Source organism: Thamnophis elegans, chromosome Z (genome assembly GCF_009769535.1).
Source record: "Thamnophis elegans isolate rThaEle1 chromosome Z, rThaEle1.pri, whole genome shotgun sequence".
Classification (NCBI taxonomy): domain Eukaryota; kingdom Metazoa; phylum Chordata; class Lepidosauria; order Squamata; family Colubridae; genus Thamnophis; species Thamnophis elegans.
Genome location: NC_045558.1, coordinates 109,908,552 through 109,914,551, shown reverse-complemented (window position 1 = coordinate 109,914,551; position 6,000 = coordinate 109,908,552). Strand labels below are relative to the sequence as shown.

Genomic DNA, 6,000 nt, shown 5'->3' with positions numbered 1-6,000 from the left:
ACCAACAATTTATTTCTTGCAAACCATCTAAATAATTCAATTGATCTCCTGCTTCTCAAGTATACATAATTAAAATCTCTATCTTAAATTTCATTCTTGATTTGGCAAGAAATTTTCTAAAGGTATGAACTATCAGAATAACTTAGAGAAATAATAGATTTTTGATTTGAGTGTGTTATCCTCATGATTTATTTAATGCATTCTTTCTTTACTAATTGTGAGGTATCCCTCTCTGACATAGCTTAACAATGGATAAATTGATTGCATTTAATTGTAAAGATGATGACCCCATTTAAACAATTACATATTTTGTTATACTGCTTTTAATATGGGATGTACTGACTGTACTATTATTTTTTTGAGTAATAAAAATAATATTGCTGTTTGGGGAAGTAAAGAAAAAATGCAGACCAAAACAAAACCAGAATCTCATACCCATCTATGTATGTATATGTGCAGTTTATATTTTATATTATTGATCCAGAATAAAATTTCAAAAGCATCCAATGGAAGAAAAATCCCACTCAGACTTTTTGCAAAGCAACCAAACTAGAGGTTTTCCTTCTGGAAGCAAAGGTAATCTATTTATATTGTACACTATTTAAAATGAAATGTTTAATATTATCCAATTATCACTAAACCATATATATCATACGTGCTAAAGTATATGTATTGCATATATTATTTCTGAAGTTATCAAATTGATAGCACTTTATTTCAAAGTTTTCAGAAATCTACTTTGAATGCAGTTTGCACTTTTAATTTAGATTAAATGAAGTATTCTTTCTGAAAAGTTTTGGTTAATAAAAGATTGTATTAAGCCAAATTTAAAACTGACTTTCATGTAATAACATTCATGACTTTCATGTATAACATATATGGTAATATTTGAATCATCAGTGTGATAAATGTGTAACAACCAGTTCTGTTGGCTTCATTCTCCCACCACAGGCAAATCAAGGCTCTCAACCATTGATCAGCATACTTAGCTATAACTAAGAGGTCATCAGGTTGGAAACTCCCAATCTCCCGTTTGTAGCCTAGTGCTCTATCTATTACACCAAACTGGCTCTTTGTTTTTATTTTTCAGTATCTGAATTGTGCCAGTTGTGCTGCAGTTGATTGAGTATATTGAAAAACACCAAGAAATCCAGCACAGGACTACATTTATTCTACATTACTGTTACTGTTGCATTTATTCAGTCTGTAAGATTGAATTTGATAAAGTCAGATCTGTGATACAGCAAGCATAGCATTTAGACATACGCTTCACAGTGTTTTACAGCCCTCTATAAGCAGTTTATAGAGTCAGCATATTGCCCCCAACAATCTGGATCCTCATTTTACCAACCTTGGAAGGATGGAAGGCTGAGTCAATCTTGAACCTGGGGAGATTTGAACTGCCAAATTGCAGGCAGCCAGCAGTCAGCAGAATAGTACTGCATTCTAACTAGTGCACCACAACTGGTGGCCCAGCATTGAAGCAGTAGGAAGTCACAGACACAACAATACATTAGCTTTGTACTATTATTGAATGTTTGAAAAATTGTCTGCACATTTACAGTAATTGTCACTAGTACAGTTTAGAAGTCCAAAAGTGACCAAGAAAAAGCTTTAACACATTCTACATAAGCATTGTTATAGATGATCACACTCTTTTAATAAATATGTATGTTAAATAAGATTAGCTAGCTATATTCCCCAATTTCAGATTAGTTTGTCCTAATAATATTATTTAACTATTTGTTATAAAATTTATACTGCTGCCCATATCATACTGAGCACATAACAGAGAAAACCATGGGAAATATTATAGAATGATTCAAATATGTAATTTAACAGTAAACAACAAGATGGTAGAGAACTATTGTCAGAATGTTAACATGGTGCAGCTAATGGGCAGGTTTCCTGCTGCTTTGATCCCCAGGCCCTGCCCCGATGATGAACACCTATTTTGAGCTATGTAAGGGCAACTATATTTCTTTGATATTAACCATAGTGATTTCCAAGATCACTTATATCAATAATTTCTAGTAACTGAAAATATGATATGTGATCTTGTACCCATTGTATAATCAGTATCTCAGATTGAAAGAAACTCCACAAAATCAATTGGTAGAATGCGAGATTGGTGTTTTTGCACATGTACATCCTTCAGGGGCACTAAATTCAGAATATCATCCTTCATTGTCATACATGACAAGCAATATTATTGAGTTATAGTTCTTACTAATAAGGACTGATAATGTCGGCATAAGGTTTGCCACTGTAGACCTCTACATATTACTAGAGATATAAAGATATTACTTTAGGAACATTCTTAGTGCTCTCTGAGCATGTTTTTTTAAGAGAAAAGTGATCTTCGCTTCAGATAAATAGCTTATTTTCTATTCTTTATTTCTCAGACATATCTCTATTTTTAGATACTTTTCTCTTTCTATTCATAAGAAACATTAATCGATACTTGTTGTTTCCATCCACATTTATTACTTTATGCTTCCTTTTCAGTTATGTTGAACCAATCCAAAGTGGAACAATTCATTTTGTTGGGACTAAAGAATGATATAAAATTCCAGTATGTAGCATTTGGAATTTTTCTTTTGTTATACTTGGCCACATGTGGGGAATGGGGCTATTGTAATTGTAGTTTTAGCTGAACCTCGCCTTCAGACCCCCATGTATTTTTTTCTTGGAAATCTTGCCTGCCTTGATATTATTCACTCCACAGTAACTGTTCCAAAGATGCTACAAGGATTTCTAATAGAGCTACAAACCATTTCCTTCAATTGCTGCATGGTCCAGCTCTTCTTCTTCTATTTCATGGGTGGTACTGAACTCATACTTCTTGGAATCATGGCCTATGACCGCTATGTTGCAATATAACCCCTTGCGCTATATTCTCATCATGAAAAAAGACGCATGTATCATAATGACATAATTGCCTGGTCTATTGCCTTTTCCCATGCCTTGATGCATGCAATCATGACTGCTCATCTTTGTTTCTATGGACCAAATATAATTGAACACTTTCTCTGTGACATCAAACCTTTGTTAAAATTGGCCTGTGGAAACACACACCTCAACCTCATGCTCCTTAATATTGTAACCTGCTGTGCTGTTATTGGCCCCTTTATCTTTATACTCATCTCCTATCTCTACATTATCACTTTCCTTCTCTGTAAAGTACATTCCCAGCATAGTTTGCAAAAAGCCTTCTTTACCTGTGGATCCCACCTAACTGTGGTGGCTTTACTCTACATTCCTGTATTATTCAACTATATACTTCCCACTGTGGGTACCTCCTCTCAACGAGACATGGTAATAACACTCATATATAGTGCAGTTACTCCAGTTTTGAATCCACTAATTTATACTCTGAGAAACCAGGAAGTTAAAATGACATTGAAAGTAATTTTTGGCAGAAAGCTATTCACTTTTGGTGAAAGAAAATGATCTCTCACTCTCTGCAGTTTTAAACTCACTTATCTTTACACTGGGAAATTAGGAGGTTAAATAATTACTGAAAAAGTTCTTTGGGAAAAAGACTTACACTTTTTGGTGAAGATAAATTCTCAAAGTGTATATAGATACTGAATATATAATCTAGTTAATTTTTTACAACACTTTTTTTAAAAAAATGGCAACTATTTTAAATGTATTTTTTCTGTTGTAGGTTCTAGTTTTTGTGTTTCCACTAAAATCCATTAAAACTTGGACAACCATATCTTTGGTTTAAATATAAAAATACATGGGGAAAAATCTTCTCTATAATATTTACAATTTTATATTTTTTCCATTTAAAAACATGTAAAAGGCCTTATCACCCAATGAAATAAAACAAATTATAAAAGTATTTTGATTTTGCCACAGTAATCGATTTTGAAGATCCAGCTAAAAAGGAGCAATTGAATAATGTTGATTAGGCATATGATTAATTGCCAGTACTCGTTTAAATGTAGGTATATTTTACCAAATTGTTTTTATGTATACTCCTTCCACCACAGTTCTTATTTATATTGCTTTGGCCTATTAGCATTGCAGACTGAACTTGCTTTGATTATCACTCAAGAAGAGCTTTGTGGTACTATTCCAGTGCCTTGGGAAATTAACCTTAGACTTTAAAATATACTTACTTGAAAGGACAAATAATTTATATTCTCAAATTCAAAAAAATTACCCACACAGGAGCACAGTACTCTGAGGACTGTACCTTCTTTTCTTCAGTGGCAGCCAAGATGTTTAAAAAATTGATGAACTCAAGAAAATTACTGGAATACATGAAATTTAGTTGGGTTTTAAGAAATAAGTGGTCATAGTTTATCCTGTGCTTCTCAAAGTATACATAATTAATGTTTTTATTTTTAAATGTCATTCTTGATTGGGCAAGAGATTTTCTAAACAAATGAACTATCTGATTATCTAGGAGAAATAGATATTTGATTTGGGTATGTTATCCTCAGATTTATTTTATATTTTTCTTTCCACCATGTGCAAGTATCTTTTGAAGTATTAGGAATATTAACAAAACAATATCTGATTTTGAGTGCAGTTTGTACTAGTTTAAATGAAGTACTAAGGTATTCTTTTTGACAAATTCTTCATGAAAATGTACCATTTTTAAAACTGGAAAATTCTTAACCTGAACTTCCTGTAAAATACATACCAATATTTGACTGAGTGGCAACCGGTCAGTGGTGTGCTGATACTGAATAGCAAGCATCCTAGGATAGGATAGGGATCACAAGAAGAACACAGGAAGAGGAGGAGGAGGAGGAGGAGGAGGAGGAGGAGGAGGAGGAGGATGAGGAGGAGGAGGAAGGAGAGAAGAAAGAAGAAAGAAGAAGAATAAGAAGAAGAAAAGAAGAAAAGAAGAAAGAAAGACAATCCACAAAAGCCTGATAGGACATATACAAAAAACAAGCACACTCACTTGTCCGTCAAAATACTGCTAAAATTAATGTCCTCTTTGTGTTTCCGTGTTAATGTAGATTGAAATTTGGTACCTTCTAGTCAGTTTTTTTTAATTCTGGTGACAATCAGGATAAACTCATACGTTTTCTTGGCAAAAATAGTTTGGCACTGCTAGGGCTGAGAGAGAGAGAGAGTAACTGACTCAAGATCATCCAACTGGCTTTATGTCTAAAGGGGAGGGGGTGGAAACCATGGTCCTCAGTGTCTAACCTGGCATTTAAACAATCTCACCAAAGTGGCTCTCTCTTGTTGTTACTATGTATGATTGTTCCATTTGAGCTATATGAGTAAGTGGATAGCTATTCTTTTGCAAACTATGTGGGTATTCCCTGCATTGGGGTAAGCAGGACCTAGATTGTAATCACCAAAATAATTAATCAGTAAGTATAGCAATCAAAGAAGAAACAACACCTCTACCCAAATCCATAAAAGTATATTTGGAGAAGTAGCTCATATAAATAGGCAACCACCATCACTACCCATGCCAAGTCACATATAATAATACCTAGAGTGTTAATAAAATGTTGGCAAGAAGAATGGGCTCAGAAGAAGGTCAATCCAAGCTATATTCATTCTACACTAGTGCTATCTATTGGCATGAACTCAATCTGTATGAATGAATATTATTTTCACACTTGGTAAATAATGTCCACATCTGTGATAGATTACAACTACATGGACCGCATTGAGAAAATAGGGAGCACATAAACACAATAATGATTTTCCTTGTGCTACTATGAATGGTTCTGAAATTGTCTCCATGTGTAATTGTTGGAAGTACTTCTTGGAATCAAGAAATCATTAAAATAATTCTAAAACACATTAATAGGCATATATTATCAATGACCACCCTGCTTTAGTAAAGAAAGATGGTTGTTAAATAAGATTATCTAATTACTTCTATTGTGATTAATTTCTTATGGTATGTATGTATGTATGTATGTATGTATGTATGTATGCATGCATGTATGTATACATGCATGTATCATGTTATATGTCTGCAATCTCAACAAATAAAAATATTAAACT

General features: G+C 33.3%; 1 pseudogene; it reads left to right on the top strand.

Annotated features, from left to right (window-relative positions):
• Positions 1-2,510: 2,510 nt before the first annotated feature.
• LOC116521345 lies at positions 2,511-3,453 on the top strand (annotated as a pseudogene).
• The last annotated feature ends 2,547 nt before the right edge of the window (positions 3,454-6,000 follow it).